This window comes from Felis catus, chromosome B3 (genome assembly GCF_018350175.1).
Source record: "Felis catus isolate Fca126 chromosome B3, F.catus_Fca126_mat1.0, whole genome shotgun sequence".
Classification (NCBI taxonomy): domain Eukaryota; kingdom Metazoa; phylum Chordata; class Mammalia; order Carnivora; family Felidae; genus Felis; species Felis catus.
Genome location: NC_058373.1, coordinates 79,040,001 through 79,058,398, shown reverse-complemented (window position 1 = coordinate 79,058,398; position 18,398 = coordinate 79,040,001). Strand labels below are relative to the sequence as shown.

General features: G+C 34.7%; 2 long non-coding RNA genes across 3 annotated transcripts in view; one reads left to right on the top strand and one right to left on the bottom strand.

Annotated features, from left to right (window-relative positions):
- Window positions 1–12,225, top strand: part of LOC109500786 — a 208,489-nt gene extending 196,264 nt beyond the window's left edge. For both annotated transcript variants that reach the window (XR_006599476.1, XR_002743030.2), the window contains one exon: window positions 11,752–12,225. This is a non-coding gene — a long non-coding RNA (uncharacterized LOC109500786). The remainder of the gene's footprint in view (window positions 1–11,751) is intronic.
- A 4,134-nt stretch (window positions 12,226–16,359) lies between these two features.
- LOC123386033 overlaps window positions 16,360–18,398 on the bottom strand; it is a 27,485-nt gene continuing 25,446 nt past the window's right edge. The window contains exons 5-6 of the long non-coding RNA XR_006599475.1: window positions 17,322–17,509; window positions 16,360–16,702 (exon numbers count right to left, since the gene is read on the bottom strand). This is a non-coding gene — a long non-coding RNA (uncharacterized LOC123386033). The remainder of the gene's footprint in view (window positions 16,703–17,321; window positions 17,510–18,398) is intronic.

The window sequence follows — 18,398 nt, the reverse complement described above, 5'->3', positions numbered from 1 at the left end:
GAAATTTTATGACTTCATTTTCAGAAATGAACTCAAATTCAATTCTCCCTTGATTGAGTGACTAAGACAGTGACTTCACCATGGTATATTGTGGAGGAGAAAAAAATATCGATGAGTCACAGAAAGTTTTGATTAAAGCACAGATTTTATTCCACTTAGTGATTCATTTGTGACTTTTCTTTCTCTTTACTGCTTAAAGTGTCTCATTCCCCCTCACTCAAAGCAAGGAGAACAGGGGCTGAAAAAATATGAATGTCTTCTCTCTTCGCTGTAAAAAAGGCAGAGAGGTCAGGATCGTAGAGGAGAGGTTTTCCTAAATGGGTTCTATCCCAGAGTTCTCAGGGTCTCCCTTTTTAAATAATGAAGCTAAGGTAATTATCATGTGGAAAATACCATTTTTTTCAAGAGTCTACAAGAGATCGATTACGGTAAAATCAGGGACAGAATTGGTGCTCTGCTTCTACTGATATTCTTGAGGTAATTACTGAGCTTGTTTCTGTGTGCGGACCAACCCTCCATCTTCTCTTCATGGTGTTATGGCAGCCTCCCTGCCTCACTGGCAACTGAGTTTGCTGATGTTGAGGTTATATTTGTGGGTGCATGTGTGGTGATGGTGGTAAACAATTCATAATAATTTTATTTAGATCAGTGAACAATTTTCTGCTATTTTGACACGGTCTTACCATACTTGGGGAAACATTGTCTGTCCCGAAGTAAATGGTCTAATTCATTTTTTTCTAAGAGGATCAGACCTATTAAATTATATATAAAATGTAGAGGTTTTTTTTTTTATTCTGAGAAATAAGAGTTTAAATAACTAGGATAAGCATATAATTTTCGGTTTTATATCACATGATATGATTATATGGTGGAAATATTGTATTTAAGAATGTCAGGGAGAAATGGGCTTGGCAAGCACCATGAGGTTCTTCTGAGGATTTTGAAGCCGTCTTTTGCATTATAAAAAGGAAGAAGATAAAAACGCCTCTGATTGGTCCTCAGGTCATGCTAACAATTAGAAAACGCAATGCATGAAAACTCAAAATTTTTTTCATTCACTCATGTAACAAATATACCAAATACCTTCTCTGTTTTCTGTGAATGATATATTGTTCTGGACTACATATTAAAAAGCAGATAGGCAAAGTTACCGATATTCTTTGAAGTTGTGTGATTTCTGAAGAAATCACAAATACCTAAGAGAAAATGTAATTTAAAAGAATAAGCTTTATTTCTATTTGTTATATGATAGTATTTCATAATTATAATCACTAAACTAATATCACTAAACTAATAAAATCTAACCAAATAACAGCATTTTGGGTGGCATAAAAATAGCATCTAGGAATAGATACAGAAATATGTAAATGAACTAAACTCAACTGTATGCTAATTGGCCAGCACACCTCCCATTTAACCAACAGTGAGTTATTCCACAAGTATCTGGAGATCAAATGGTGACTGTATAGGTATAAATGCATTTCTACATTAATTCTCCAATAATAGGTAATCTCTAACAAACAGAAACTTGGAAAATAAACAAGTATAAGGGCAGGAAGGATATTTTTTTGTGATTTTAATAAGTACGATGTTTTCTGTGTTTAGATGCTGTGGAATTTCATCAATCACACAAAGTATAACAAAAGTAAACTTTGACTAAATTTTCCTACACACACTGAGCTTTTGGTGTCACTACAAAGAAATTATTCTAAGGGCAAATGTCTACTATGTCTGTTTTATTAAAAAGCATTTTTTTGTTTTTTTGCCCACAGTAACTGCATTATCAATTCAAAGTATGTCATGTCTTTATTCATATGCATTTCCCTGTTTTGCATATATCTATATTTATATTATATATATATACCCATGTATGTATATTTATTTTTTCTACAGTTTTATAATAATACAACATTTCCATCAAGAGTATAAAGAAATCATTGGGATGCATTAAAATATATGACGATAAGTGAAATCATGATTCTTCCATGTAAAAATCTACACAATATTCATAGATCATAGAACTAAAATGGTTCTTAGAGATGTTTTTAATAAAATCTAATTTGTAGAAATCCTCAATTAAGCAACTGGTACACTATCACATGATTAGCTATATCTACTTTCAAAAAAAATTGCATATAGTGTTTTTTAACTTTATATGGCACATAAAGCACTCACATATAGAAAGAAGAAAATTTCTGATACTGAAATTCAATGTTGTTTCCAAGATGAGCTATTACTAAAACACTGGACAACTAATGACAAAGTCATAGACTTCTCTTGTGTTTATTTTTAAGTTTTATCCTCACGGGTATCATAGATTTATAGGACTCCATAAGTGTATAAACTGTATGTCCTCATGGCGTATTTGTTACATTAAAAAATGAAATTTTACTTCAAAATAAATAATACAGTTTTCAGATATTAAAAAAACCAGCAGTCACAGATCACAGGCGTGAAAATGGAAATGTTCTTTTTGTACTTAACTCTTCCTGTAAAACTCTTCCACTTTTCATGTTTTAATCCACAAAACAGAATCCAGAGAGAGCATCCAAATAGCACTGTCAATGTGAATTATTGAAGAGTTGATGGCAAAAAAATGAAAATCATCTTACTAGGGCTGGAATTATTTAAGAATTTGTCTCTCTTGTTGCTTATTCATAATTTTGACCACCTCTTTATGACAACTTTTTGTTCTGATGATTTTAGTAATTCTAACTTCTTACACAGGCTCTCCTTTGGAAATTAGAAAAATACTGTTGCAGGCATCAAGGTTACTAATATTCATTTCATTCATATATATGGAGTCATGTAAAAGTTCACTGCGATATCTACATTATGAATAAGCACGGTAACAAACGTGGGCCTTGGTTAAAGATCAGGGTAAAATTCTCTCCTCGTAGGTCCATTATAGATGGACTTCTGTTTCATGTACCTGGTATATTAAAAGCATTTGTAGCAGTAGGTAATGACTATCGGTGCTTGGATCATACAGAAATTTGAAGGTATCATGTGGTTTTTAAATGGCGCTTGCATGGTGACAAGAAAACTAAAAATTGTATTTACTCTCAAATTGCTTAAATATCAAGGGCAAATTGGTTGGCAGATGACATAACGAATGTTAATTCCAGGCCTCTCTTCTCCCTTCCAAGCCAGAATTTTCAGTGATTGGAGGTCTTAAGGAGGATGGAATAGTTCAGTCAATAGTTATACCCTATCTCTAGCAGTTAGACATGAATTATATCTTATAATAGAAGTAACTCTTTGGACGAGGATTGTAAGAAAATGAACATTTATTCAAATAAGTGTTGGAAATAATATTTGTTTTGTTTGTGAGGATCCCATAGATTTTGACACTTCTTCCTATATTGGCTTAAGTGTAAAATATTGGCACTTAAATGGTATTCTCATATTAAGTCTGAAAACGTTGTCTCTTTGCTTAGACAAATACCTTTAAAAGAGGGTAATTAGTGACCAGTGGCTAAGAAGACCTCTGTGTTGAGAGGTTATGCTAAGCCTCTTGAAGATTCTCCATGTAAACAAGACAGACCACATCACTCATTATCCCTCCTTTGTTTACTTAGAAAAAGGTTCAAACTATTTAATGAGAGGATTACCCATACTTCAACTCTATTGAAAAAGATTAATTGATATTTTCCTGTTGGTGGTTTTACCACTTGCATTTGGCTTCCACTCTCCTATTGTTACTGATGCTGTGATCAACAGAGCAAAGTTGCTCAAAGGTTATCCAAATTTCACAGCTTAACATTATTCAAACTAATTATATTTTTTCCCTGTCCCTTAGACCTTGAGTTCCTAGGACTGTTAATTTATCATTCGAAGAGACTATGTTTTAAACTTTACTTGTCTGAATTGAAAATTTTATGACTAAATTCTGGCTATTATTGGACGATTTTGCTGACTATGTTAGAGATGAAGTACAACACCTACTCAAAATGGAATATTAAAACATAGAGCCAAATTTCTGTGTAAACCTAAACATAATGAATTTTTTACACTAAAATGTATATAGGAGATTTTGAAAGATAATTTCAATATCTTACCGTCATCTAGGGAGCACTATATATATTTTTTAAAAATCCCACCATTTCGAGATACAATGCTGTGAGAGAAATCCTTACAAATTTTCCCCCCAAAATGTGTGTATTATGGACATATGGCTGCATATTTGGATAACACCATTTGCATTTTTCAAACTTGCATTTTTTTAAAGCACTAGCTTGGCTTTTGCTGTCAGAATGGCAAACTGCTAGTGTATTCATCTAAAATTCCTAGTTTAACTCTTTGTCACTTTAGCATTTTATGTAATGCTAATATGTTCACCTTTTCTTAAAAAAGTAACCTAATATGTTGGAGGCAGTAAAATAAGAAAGACTTTTCAAACCATAAAGTTTAATAATAGGAGGAGTCACATCATCGTGTGAAAAAAAAAGGATAGTGTCAAAATTTGATCTTAGAAAAAACGCTTCTGAAAATTACTAGGGGAAAAGAAAGCATGTTAAAATGATTTTACTTCAGATTAATTCCTTGGAAGGATTTGCGGTTTTTATGGTTTTCTAGGGTTATTTTGCAAAAGCAGTTTTAGTTCCTGAACATTTCAACATAACACACTAGAATATAGAACCCTAAAAAAAATAATGTTGAGAAAATAAAGATTACAAGGACCCCAGCATTAGTAATTTATGAGATCACACTTCCAAGTTTTCACTTGCTCTAAGCTTTCAAACATACATCCTTAAAATTCCTGAATTTCTTTATACCATCCATAAATTTCTTTGTGATGTAGTGTTAAAAATGAGGCATACTGTACGCGTGGCCTGCCACAGCATTTGAAGATGTGCTTATTACTTCCATGTCCCCCAGGCCCCAAGGAGCAATTTTATTCAAGGGAAATCAGGTGCCCACTGTATGGCTGAATAATTTACCTGTCTTACACAATTTATACATACCAAAAACTATGTTATCTATAGAACATGTTTTGACTCCTAGATTAAATTTTATATAAATTATACTTTCACATCAACATTACCAATAATCTTTTATTCTCAGATAACCACTCTAAAGGTCTATGTTACATTTTCTATATATGTTAAAATACGTACTATTTTAAATTTTGCAATATTGTGCATATATTTGGACATATTGCAGACATATTTGGACATATTGTGGACATATTTGGAATATTTCAGTTTTTCTCTTAATTGACATACTATATGGCTACTTATATTCCCAAGCCACTTCAATCTGCTTCTTTCAAATTATGTTTTTGCAATGTGTTTATCTAATTATTACTTATTTATTAGTTTCAGCAGAAGTATTTAATTAATTAGCATCTGATGTAAAAATGAAAGTAAATACCAGCACGTAAATGATGCTGCTGAAAAGGTACAAATTTTTTTGGTCGGAACACTGGCAAATGTAGTTAACCTTATTGATTTACTTGACTACATTAAAATAACATAATAAAAACTATTTCACCACAAGACATTATAATCTGACCACTGTGTCTGCTATTTCGCCTTCAGAACTTAAATGCATAGCCTAATATCGAACACATTGATTCTTTTAAATAGTCATACTCTAATAAATATGACATTATCACTCCAAGTTCAGTTGTGTTAGGTGATTAGAGAGTAGGGATGTAATCAGAGGAGGTGCTTTGAAAGATAATCTTTATTCTCCTCCTTTGAAACACACAGAGAGGGGGGACAGTGGAATAGCAGTAACTGCTGAACTGGCTGTTACATAATCTGTGCTAAGCGATGAAGTACTGATACTTAAAAAGTGATCATCTGTCCCTTTAAATACTGGGGATGTCAGTACACATATATTTTTAGTCGCTATTGCTTAGATGGTTCTTCGAGCTAATTTTTAAGAAATTTTTAAGAGTACATAAGAAAAATATCTCTAAAGGATTCTTTATTCAATCACTGAACACTTATTTTCATTATTCAATATGTGGCAGACAAAATAGCAGGAACCAGGTAAACAAAGATGAATTGGAGGTGATTCTAGCTCCTAGTCTAAGGCTAAAGTACTTATTTTAAGATCATTAGCACAAATTGTTACCTATTCACATGGAATTCAGAAAGAAAATTAAGGTCAAAACAGACTGATAGGACTAACACAAGTTTCCAGTAGTTTGGCCGCCCATGAGATCTTCACCCGAGTTTCAACATTATTGCAAAGGAACAGAGAACCACAAGCCACTGTTGGAAGATGATAAAATATAATCATATTCTAATAATATATTTTAAAACAAAATGTACTTAATCCAGCTATTAAAAGGCATAACTTAAACAGAAGGAACACAAGACTTAAACAAAGCAGAAGACAGCTGTCCAGAAATTATCAATTGCTAAAGCACACAGATTGTGATTAAATTTTAATGCAGCTTTTAAGCAAAGATTTCGCTTATCAGAGAGAAAGAATCCCACAGAAAATATTGTTATTGATTTCATCGTTTTAGATGTAACTGATCCTTTAAGTAATTTTTATTGCTTTCAATACTACTTTTTAAAGTGACTGCTTATCCTGGGCAAACCATTAGATGGTATGTTCATTTAAAATTCTAAGCCCAATGCATAAATTGTTCTCCAGTGCACTCAAAGTCACATCTGTTGAAAACAAAACACAGCATTCAACCCTTTGAATAAAAACAAAACATAACTGTAGAATAGCTGGATAGTCAAATCATGTAAATTAAATGGCATTGAAAATGATATTTTTTATTGATTTTTTTTCAGGGAACTCAGTCTTTGGAATTAAAATATATTGATTACCTTTTATGTAACCCAAATTAACAATAAAGTAACTGGATCTGCTAGAGCATCACACTAGTTTTAGACTCAGGGAATAGGGAATAAGAATACATTTTCCTTTTTTTTTTTTAACAAATAAAATGCAGCATCGGCTCTCTGCATGAAGCACATATATTATTTTATCAATAAAATCAATTATTAAAAATGAGAAATCACTATAGTCGTACCTTATATTCTAAGGGACCATAATTATTTAGCCATGTGTAAGATTGTTAAGGTCAAAAAAGCACCTTTAGTTAAAAATTTCAGAAATAAGTATACATTTAGTTATATAATTAATTACATGCCTTCATTTATTAATTCAGTAAGTATATACTGAATGCTAAGTACCAGACAGCAAGCAAGGCTCCAATATGTAGGCACTCTGTATATATGTTCTCAAAATAAATGAGACTGTATGGACTTGTGTGGAAGGAAAAAGTATTAACTCAGTATTTTTTTCTAATGCATATTGTCAAGCAGTTTATTAATTACTCAATCTGAAGTCAACCAAAAGATCTGTATAATATAGTGTCTCCTTAAAAGACTTTCAATTTTCCTATTTAGAAGGATGGGACATACCTTTTACACCAAATGAGTTTTAATATAGCAAAAACATATGGTCTAAGTTGTAGTAACTATCCTGCTTTGATATTTTTTAAATTCACATTTTATTACCCTACTTACACTTGCAGCTATTAAATCAGTATTTTCCATTGATTGGATTAATATTGGTCCGATTGGTTATTGGCAATATAGAAGAGCCAAACAGAGTAAAACTATTCCTATGTGTCCCAAACATCTGAAGATATAGATAGATATAGTTATACAGATACTGATATAGATATAAATATGAGATAATTGGTTGAATTTTTCACTTTTTAACTGTGTGATGATTAGTCCAACTGTTAGTAAATCAAAGAACATTGTTTCCATATGCTTATTTATTTCCTCATTTAACACAGGTCTAAGAAATTATACAATCTTGTATGGACATACACAGAGCTAGAAGATTTCATCTTCCAGACAAACAGTATCTGTGTCATTTACCCCTACAGTTAGTATTTTCTGAGTATTTTAAGGTCAATAGACGTTTTAATTTGTTGATGATTAACTGAATTCTCACTTCCAAAAAAATAATTTTGCTTACTGATTAACCTACATTGATCAAGTCACATAACGCCCTTGGACAGTTCAACACAGACCACAATCCAAAAGCCATGTCTTAATTATATTAGTTGGTTGGTTGGTTGGTTGGTTGGTTGATTGGAGTGGGAAGGGCACTTGAGAATATTTTTTTTAGTAGTATCTCTAATTTTGAGTAAAAAAAAGCAATCTAGTCTGAAGTTTTTTCAAAAACTAAGTTCTTGGTTTATATCACTTGTCACTGACATAATTATTATTACTGGGGCAGGGGTGGTGGTGCCTGGGTAGCTCAGTCAGTTAAGCACCCAACTCTTGCTTTCAGCTCAGGTCATGATCTCACAGTTCATGAGTTTGAGCGCTGTATCAGGCTCTGTACAGTTTGTGCAGAGCCAGCTTAGGATTCCCTCTCTCCCCTCTTTCTTTCTGCCTCTCTCTCTCAAAATAAATAAACTTAGAAAATAATTATTACCAAGGATCTTAGGTGTTTTGGATTTTCTAATAATTATAATGATATAGCATGCGTCTTCATTTAGTATTTTATAGGGAGAAATGGTTCTTATTTGAACCTTGGACATCCCAAAGTCAAGCTTTTTATGTCATAAATATATAGCCAGTTCAATTAGAGACAATATTTATCACTTAGACTAACATCCTTCTAAACATCTGAAACTTCAAAAATACCATTATACTCATTTGGAAAATCTAAATTGTTTGCCCAAACTCCCTCTCTGAGTTACATAATGTTGAAAATACCTGTTTAACTAAATCATACAAAGCTCTTAATCAAATATAGGACCAATTACGTCTGTTACTTAGAGAGATCTGCAAGGAACTCTTGCATAACAAAGTGTCCGGTTCACTGTCTCTGTACTCCCCTGTGACTAAGTAGAATACCTGTAATTCCCAGGGGGTGATAACAACTAGATGGCAGGTGGCACACCAGGTCATTCTCCATGGCCTAGCAACATTCCATCACTTAGAATTCACGTTTTCATAGTTACTTGCCTAATCTACTTTTGAAGTAAGAGCACCAAATGTTGTTTTCCACAACATTTCTGTAACCAAAAGAAATTGAGACCTCTTATTTCTCCAAAATGAACAGAATCCACTGTGGTTTCTCTTTTTTGACCAAACTTTGAATGTTAAGGAGACAAATGAATGTTCAAAAAAGATCAGCAAGTTTAAATTTTCAAGGTATTTCAAGTTATCAGTCATCTCATCTCTTTTTTTTTTTGCCTTACCAAGTATTTTTCAATATCATTTCTTAGAAAATTGTATGTTTCAGTACCATTTGTTAAACTTAGGATCTTAATTTCCTTTTTATTTATGCAAAAACACCTTATTCCACCTCATATGCAAAAACACCTTTTCATTTCTGCTTTACCTAAGTGAGATAGTCATTTGTATTATTGTTTTAATTAAACTGAAGTCATTTTTGCCTTAGATTTAATTTAAAACAAATACATACACACATTCTTGATGGTAGTTGTGAGACACAAACCAAGAGAAGTAGAATTAGATAATTTCTTGATTGCTAATTAAATAAAACCCCAAAACAGACGCCAACTATTCTCTGCTTAAAGAAAAAGACAAAAGAAAAAGAAACCTCAGCAGATCATAAATCCTTGTTGTCTGTTGTTCTTGAATTGAATGCTTTAATAGAAAAGATGGCTCTTCAAGTTTTCTGTCTGTTGAGTGTAGTATTGGCGTAAGTAAAAACTGAGGTGTTGTTTTCTGCCTTCCTGTCAACACAATCAACCTACCTAGGATGAATCACGCCTCATGACCCCATGGTCCTCTTGAGCTCCAGGATGAAAATGTGGGAGATAAAATGAAAGGACTTGGTGGTACCATCATTCAGCTATTTTCCCCTTCCTGGTCATTGTATCTTTCTCTTGAGTTGATTTTCATTACATGAACTGTATAAGTTGAAGTCCATTATCATTTGGTAAGGCCTTGGTATCAACAATAACAATAACGTGTAACACTTTGGGATAACATTTATGTGTTACATTCTGTACTGGCACTAATTCATTTTAGCCTCAAAACTTACAAGTTGTCCTCTTGTGACTTCATTCCCGTTTCTGGGAAGTAAATGATGTGCCTTCATTCACCATGTGATGTTTCCAATTTCAAAACTACATGGTTAATTCTCAAGGGGTGAAATTTATGAGAAGCCACAGAGTAGAATTTTGAGCATGAATGTGGGAATTAGATATATTTGTGTAAGTATCTCTATGCCATTGTTCCTTCCGTGAACTGTAGCAACTCTTTTATCCTTCCTATGTCTCAACTACCTCATATGAGAAATGGGCTGGAAAATATCTTCTGAGATTATTGAGAGAATTTAGTGTGATAATACACTGAAAGCACTTAGCACTGTGTCTTTCATGGGGTTAAACACTGAATATTACTAATAAACATGATGGCACGAAATGGCAAAACTATATGACATTCTATATTTTATCCTAACCCTTGTCACATTTACACTTGTTTTCATTCATGGGGGATTACCTGCCAGGAGAAATGAAACTGATAGCTTGAAAGGAAGTCACACCCTTCAGAGTGGCCCAGAGCAAAACTAGAATACCGTCAGATATTAAGAAATTAATGTATAGACATGTCACAGTTTTCAAGCTGTCAGTTTGAAGTTTAACATCTCCCCAATGACATTAGTGCAGTCGTTCAGCCAAGAGTTTTAATACATTTTCTCTTTTTTTTTTCTATTTTCTTCTCTTTCCTTTTCTTTTTTGTTTTGTTTTTGTTTTTGTTTTTGTTTTTTTGTTGGTACCTGGCATTACCTTTCCTGTCCTTGTGAAGACCTCCATTTGGAGAGCAGGTGGAGATCTTTTTCACCAATCCTTTTATGCCTTTTAGATTTATGGAGGTTTTCTTTTTCCTCTTCCCTAAATTCCATTAGTTTGCAGATTTTCTACAAGCTATTTTAAGAGTTACTAATATCATTTTTGTATATCTTTCAGGAAGGATTTGAGTAGGCATAATTGTGGGGTGTTTTTGTTTTTTGTTTTTGTTATTTGGACCTTAATCTTTTTCCCTTTCCCTCATTACAAAGAGTATGGAAAAACAGAGGGTCTGAGCTTTTAAATAGGATTGAATGCATCTTTGAAAGCTAATACTTTATATTGTGCTAAATGATAGTGCTCTTTAAAATTGGATGTGTTACGTTATAAATAAGGTTAAATACAAAGAATCAAGGTTTTAGGAATCCCAGGGTCTTGTTACACTAATCTCAAGTCAGATACTGCTTTATGAGAGTTTAATGGGCATTTATTGATTTATATTAAATTATAACTTTGGAGACAGTAACTTGCAAACTTAAAACAGTCATACGATATTATGAATTACATCTTCTGTACATTAAGAGATCTTAAAGCAAGGAAACCAAAGATAGAAAATATTGGTTCACATTTCAAACCACAGTAAGTGTGAATATAGCCTCAATTTAATAAAAATGTATGATGCAACTTTCCGTGGGTTAAATGTCTTACAATTGCCTTTGGAATGGGCACTTGTTTTCCCATTATTGGTCACTTTAATTGACTTACACTCTAGTTTTCTCATTTAAAGATCACTTTATAGTCCTGGGTGCTCTTCATCTGAGTGATATGTTCTACTCCTGCCTGGTCCAACAACACAACAGTTTACATATTTCTGAATTTGATCCGAAAACTGATTTAAAAATCCATATGGGCAATCCAATTTATCTGAAAATATATACACACAAGTCTGCTCAGAGGTGGCTAAAATAAAATAAATTTCATTTTAGGAGACAGGAAGGAAGCCGAGACAAGACAGTGAAGATTCTGAAGTAAATGGGTACTTGCTTTGACCAAGATCGAAACCCACCTCTCCCCAGAGAATGTTAGAAGAGGGTATGGAAGACAAGCATTGGAAAAGTAGAATGTTTGTGCTTTTCTTTCTGGTGAACTGCATTAAATATTCAGCAAAAGGGGGGGGATCAGTTTACATTACTCTTCTTGTTTCTCATGTATCGACTGACAGGTGCTGTAAACATACATAGACAAACATGGTCCTATGCTTGCAGTGCTCTGGTGACTGAGGGAAGACTGAGTATTTAATCTCCTAAAGTGATCACACTGAGGACTTAGCAGACACACTACGCTGAGATTGAAGAAGAGGCCATAAATTTTCTATTTTCTACAAAACTATAGGAGCTTGCTTTTCAACTTTTTTTTTAAATTTTTTTTCAAAGTTTATTTATTTTTGGGACAGAGAGAGACAGAGCATGAACGGGGGAGGGGCAGAGAGAGAGGGAGACACAGAATCGGAAACAGGCTCCAGGCTCTGAGCCATCAGCCCAGAGCCCGACGCGGGGCTCGAGCTCACAGACCACGAGATCGTGACCTGGCTGAGGTCGGATGCTTAACCGACTGCGCCACCCAGGTGCCCCACTTTTCAACTTTGATTCTCAAGAAAATCTCAGAGAGATGGTTTTGTTCTGGCAATAAGTTCCTAGGGTAGAGCAATCTTCTTTTGATTCTGAGGACTTAACTGAAACCTTCACTAATACTTTTGAAATAACAGTAACAGGAAGAACCCAAGAGGCGCCTTCATCTTCTGTCTGGCTTGCTTTGCTAGAGGTAAACCACCAATCCACATGCCTTTGATTTCGCTAAGGGTAGAACTTCAGCAACTGGGGAGAAAGAACTGACCTTGGCTTTGAGATCAGAACCAGTATTTAAAACATTTACTCATTCATGCTTTAGAGATGTCATGGTAAATAAATTATAACTGTTTATGCGGAAGACTAAGAAGCTCCTTTTTCTACATCATAGGCAGCGATTTGGCTGAGATCGTATCATTCTGTGATACTATCACAACTACCTTTTTTCTCACTTGAATTGTACTTTTGGCTGTCACTTGCGCTTTTGAATAAAGGTTTACATTAGTGGAAGATATCATAATAGCCTAGCTCCTTTTCTTGAGTTGATATACAAATCAAAAAGAAAGGATAAGGCCAAGACTCCCTTTGTCCTTGGAAAAATATGCCATCTGCATTTAGCTTATGATATTCAGCTGGGAACAAAATTCTAGCATAAGGAAGTCGTTAATACAACCCTCAAGTTACACTGTAAATTCAAAGTACTTTAAATGCCTTATAATAGTCAAAGCCAGTAAAATCGACCCTGTATATTTTTATTTCATCTCTGTTGGATCATATGATATTTAATAATTGGTTCTGGCACCTCGTTGCAAATTATTATAACTTTGAGATTCAACAGTCCTATTGAACATATGGGCAGCACAGCCTCAGAACATATATACGATACAGCCTCACGAGAGGACCTTCTGTCTTGTTTTCCTTAGCTTGGAAGGGTCAGGTAAATTTTGTTGTGTCGTCATGTGCTAAGATTCCTCAATCTCTGTTTTGCAGGGTAAATGCTTAATGGAACTGATTTTTTTTTTCCTCCTTAACTGTGAACACTTCCTTTGCAAAGCCAAAAGAGAAATTCATGCATCTGGGAAGCAGTTTACTGGGCTCTTACTAAAGCAGTTATAAAGCTATTCCAGTATCAGTGCACAAGTATTCATCAGCCCAGAATAGGTTCTATTACTTAGTGCCATATTGTATCCTGGTTTAGCTGCAAACCTCAAGAGTTTCTGGAGTCAGGAGACCTTCCCATGGTATTGAAAGCATATGATGATGCTTCATTAATCCTGGAGAAGATGGAAAGTTGGCGATAAGCTACAGTTGACCCCAAGAAACCTTTCATATAGTTAGACATTCTCCCCTTAGCATTTCTTTCTTCTAGCTCTGCTCACAGTAACACCCTGCGACAATATTAGGGAAAGCATTTCCACATCAACAGCCCGTTAAGGTTATTTTCAACGTTCCTGCTGCTTTGCCTCTATATCTAGCCTGTGTGCCTTGATTTGCTCTTGTATTATTTCACATTAATTGCCATATTGTTTATTGCCATATTCAAACATACCATAATATGGGCACAGTGGCAATAATTACATAGTAATCTGTACTTAAAAAAAGATGTCAAGATGGGTAGTGGTGGGTGAGTGGGTGGGGTAGGCAGAAAGTTATGATTTATACCTTATGTTGACATTGTGGAACAGAGCTGGTTCAATTTCTCTTGATTTCACTATCAATGCCTAAAATTAATCTCTCTCTGTCATATAATTATTCATTACTAAGACTACTAAGCTAAAAAGTTCATGGAGGTGGGGGCAGTGATTAAAAGAATTTTTCAGGCATTTATTTTACTCTTGCCACTGCAATATTGCATTTTTAAAATCGACATCTCAGTGGACAAGAAGTAGCCGTATACAATGTTTATGATCCTAACTCATTTTGAAACTCCTGTTTTCTTTAAGAATGTTTTAAAAACAAAAATACTTTTTATACCTATGCTTATACGCATATATATATTTGCTCTAAATATGCATACAAGGCATTTTTAGGCTCTGGGATATGATCCCCTCTTTGTTGTATTTACAAAAATCCACCTCTCATTGAGCCATCCCACCCTCGTACACCACACTGATCTTGTGAATCTTCTTCACAATCACATTGTCACTCGGTCAAGACAATACCAAGAATCGTCCTCACACTTGTGAGCAGCAAATCAGAGTAATGCTTGATCCTCCTGGTTGGCAATCTGGAAGTTGAAATCCTTTTCATGTCGGCAGAGTTGAAAATATCCTTTACTGCCGATTTGCTTCCCATCCTGGTCTGCTTGCTTGGCATCATGTGAGCCAGTAGGTGGAGTGCTTGCTAACAGTAATTGAATATACAGAACTTGAATTTAAAATAAGTGGAAACCACTTTTCTTGTTATAAACTGCTAAAACCATATTTACACTGAACTCTTTCTATGGATATAATTAGTTGAAGAAAAGTTCCAAGGGCAGGGTGGAGATGAATGCAGGACGATAGTTACATGGTAGAGCACAGAAAGGCAACTTGTGCCCAACAGGATCAACACATCATATGGTGTAAACCCATGTAAAGGGGCCCTTTCTCAAACATTCCACTGAATTTGATTTGGAAAATGGACCTTCATCCCCCTTTTAAAAATTTAGTCATCATGCTGTCCAAAGCACAAACTAGCCTTGTACATGAAAAAGCTTATGCAATAGAAGATTAATTACATACATGTGTTAATAATAGTCATAGTAAATTCAGCATCTTTGGAAAGAAAAGTTGCGAGAGATGCCTCCAAAATAAAGTGTAACTTTCCCATAAGAGTGTCTTGTTTTCCTTCAGAAGAAGGTTTTCAAATGTATTTAAAAGCTGCAGCTTGAGACTTGCTAACTACATCACTCTAAATCTATCTATATCACACCTAAAGATGTTAAAGCAACATTTAGAACTCCAAGGAGAAAACAAGCAACAGAATTTAGAAAGCAGGAACCACATGGAAATAAGAAAAATCTTCAGTCGTTTTTTAAGAATGTGAGTCCTATGATGTGAAGTAGATGAAAATGCAAGAGTTTAAAAAAGAATCTCTTGTTCCATATCAGGAATACTTACAGATCTGATTTCATGGCACGCAAGTGCTGAAGATCTCTGTGGCTTGCAAATACCACTCCGTCTAAAAGGACTTCAGAGCAAATAATTGCACAGTATGCAATGGCAAACACTGCTAAAATAGTGATCACTTCCCCTTTATTTAACTTTTTATTATAAAAATGGTAAACTCTCTTAAATATAACTTCATGAGGACATTGTTGATTTTTTTTTTAAATTGTGTCATCGTGTTCTCAGCTCATATGAAATTTTGGACAGATTTGTGTTTCAAATATATGACTTTTTTTTCACTTTGGGTTGGAATGGAGGAACGGAGGGGAAGAGTGAGCACTGCTAGCTGAATTAATCACCCAAAGCTTTATGTGGTAAATAACTGTTTGAAGCATGCAATAAATAGCTTTACTAAAACCAAACAACTGTTTGCCACTCACTGCCTTTTCGAGCAATATCAATAGCAAAATTGAACTCCCTCAGGCCAGAAAAAGGGAGGGGGGGGGAGAAGAAGAGTTACTGTTAATTGAAAATAATAACATATTATATTTCTATTGAAAATAATAACATATTATATTTCTATCTCTGATCCGAAGGGAAAAGAGTATGTTCATTTCCATGAAGAATCTTAAATCAGGCCATGGAATCTGGCTAGTAGATTAGAGTGCCAAACTATGACCAGAACACAATTTAGATCCCTTAGCCGAGAAAGAGAGCTTTGGGGAAATGTATTTATTGTTTGCTTTTGATTTGCAGAAGTAGTATGAATATTGGCATATTCTAATTCCAAGGCGATTTGTGTGGTGGTGGGCTAGCCTCCAATGAACCCGTAAGGGAGTTCTGTTAAGAAATGAGTAGCTTTGTCTCAATCTTTCTCCAGGTTCATTTATTTGCATCTTCAGGTTGTACAAGTATCACTACATACTTAGCATATTTTTATGCGTCTCATTTGGAAAAAAAAATGAGTTCACTTGCTTTCTTGTCAGTTGTCATTGATTTTACCTTGTTTTCTTTGCTTCACGGTGTTACTTCCCCTTAGATGTTGAGCCATGTCATTCTCAGCCAGTGTTCATCCCTTGATAGTGAGTAGGCAATAGACTTTACTGAGAAATAGAAAAGCGTTAGCCTCTGATCTCACCAGGATTATATTCTCTCTTAATAGAAGCTGTTGATAGATACTGAACAGCTCCACATTGGGGTGTTGACTTGTAGAATGAAATCCTCTGCACACAAGCACAGCAAAATATTTTGGTGAAAAGTAATTATCAGAAATAGTGACACTAGTAAATTAGTTAACTGCATTTCAGCATGAAGCTTGAGTTACCCCTGCCCATTCTTGTTCCAGACCCATTTGAAATCAGCAATTCAGCTTAATGATGTCACAACATTTGCCAGGCTGTGGGCACTGAAGAGAAGACACAGGATTGCTCCCATCACATGAGGTTCCCCTCCTTTCTCTCTACGCAACCAGCCCATCTGTTTCACTCGCTCGGAAACTGTTATCTTTGAAACATCATTCTATTATTATCATGGTTGTTCTTTAAAATTGGTCCTTAACTTTGGATTTTGTTTTGGAAATCAGGTTTTCAAATTCCCTCGGATCTCATTGGCCCATGTAAAATGTTGGTAGTAATATGCCCTAGGAGCAGCTCATCTCCCTAAAGAGCACAAATACTATATATCTCCATTCACTTACGAGAGGATAACCTTTTGTGAAATACAGATAGCCTACTTTTTTTTTTTAATCACAACAAAGGATCCAACCCCTCCCAACCTCTAATATTTTTCAAAGTGTGAATTGAAGAGGACTTAGAGACAGATGGGTCTGGATGATCAAGTTACCTGTTATAGCAGCACATCTGCCGGGGCAGTCAATCACTGTGACGGCTCTGACAGGTCGATGGAGCCTGAGCAAGGATGGCTAATGCAGACAGAAGAACGGCTGGGGAGGGCAGACCTCCTGCCTGTCTCCTGGGTTTGGCTGGTCGGAAAGCTGTACTTGAATTTGCTCTGGTTAAAATTCTGTCTGCCTATTGAGCAATGATATTAGATGAAAGATTTGGGCTCCTAATTTTTTTTTAAAGCCAACATATTGAACACATATGATTGGGAATGAGTCGATTAGCACTTTCAAGCTGTCAGTCAATATTTGGTCGTATTTAGGGGATGGGGTGGGGAGTGTGGGGTGAATCCGATTAGGAAAAGAAGAGATAGGAGATAGTTTCAAAACTGCATTTTCCCCTAGAAGTGTCAAAAGGATGAAATGCATTAAGCACTTGTTCTGAGATGCCTATTTCTGCGAGCTCAGTATAATAAAAATTAGCATTGAACAGAACAAAGACAACTCTAAGAATGCCAGGCAGCAAAGTTAACCAAATTTATGGAGGCATGTTATTTTATGTTTTCCGTATATCTGTTCCTTCCCTCCCCCTTCAACCATAAAGTGAGTCATATTTATCGATCCTAATAGATCCAAGTATTTGGCAGTATCATGGGTTAGGAAATATGGAGCAAGTGATTCCAAGATTTCACAAATTGAAAAGATGTGTTTCAATCAAGTGCAGCACTAAATTGTACCACTTCTCGGACACATTTATAAAAATGGAGATGTTGGAAGACAATAGAACCTCAAAATATCTAGATTCCTTATAATGGCAGATGAATCAGTTATTAAAATTGACTCTAGGGCAGTACCAAAGTAATGATCCTGTATCTCATAGAAATACCTACATGGTAGGTAATGGCAAGAATTGTTAACACGTGTCAACATCTAGAAAGCAAGTTAAATGTATGGTTGGTTCAATTTATGTATTTATGAATGTATATATATATTTATTTTTGTATATGTGTATGTATATTTTATATTTATGATTAGAATACATATATTTACATATTTATAGTTGAATGCACACATTTCCT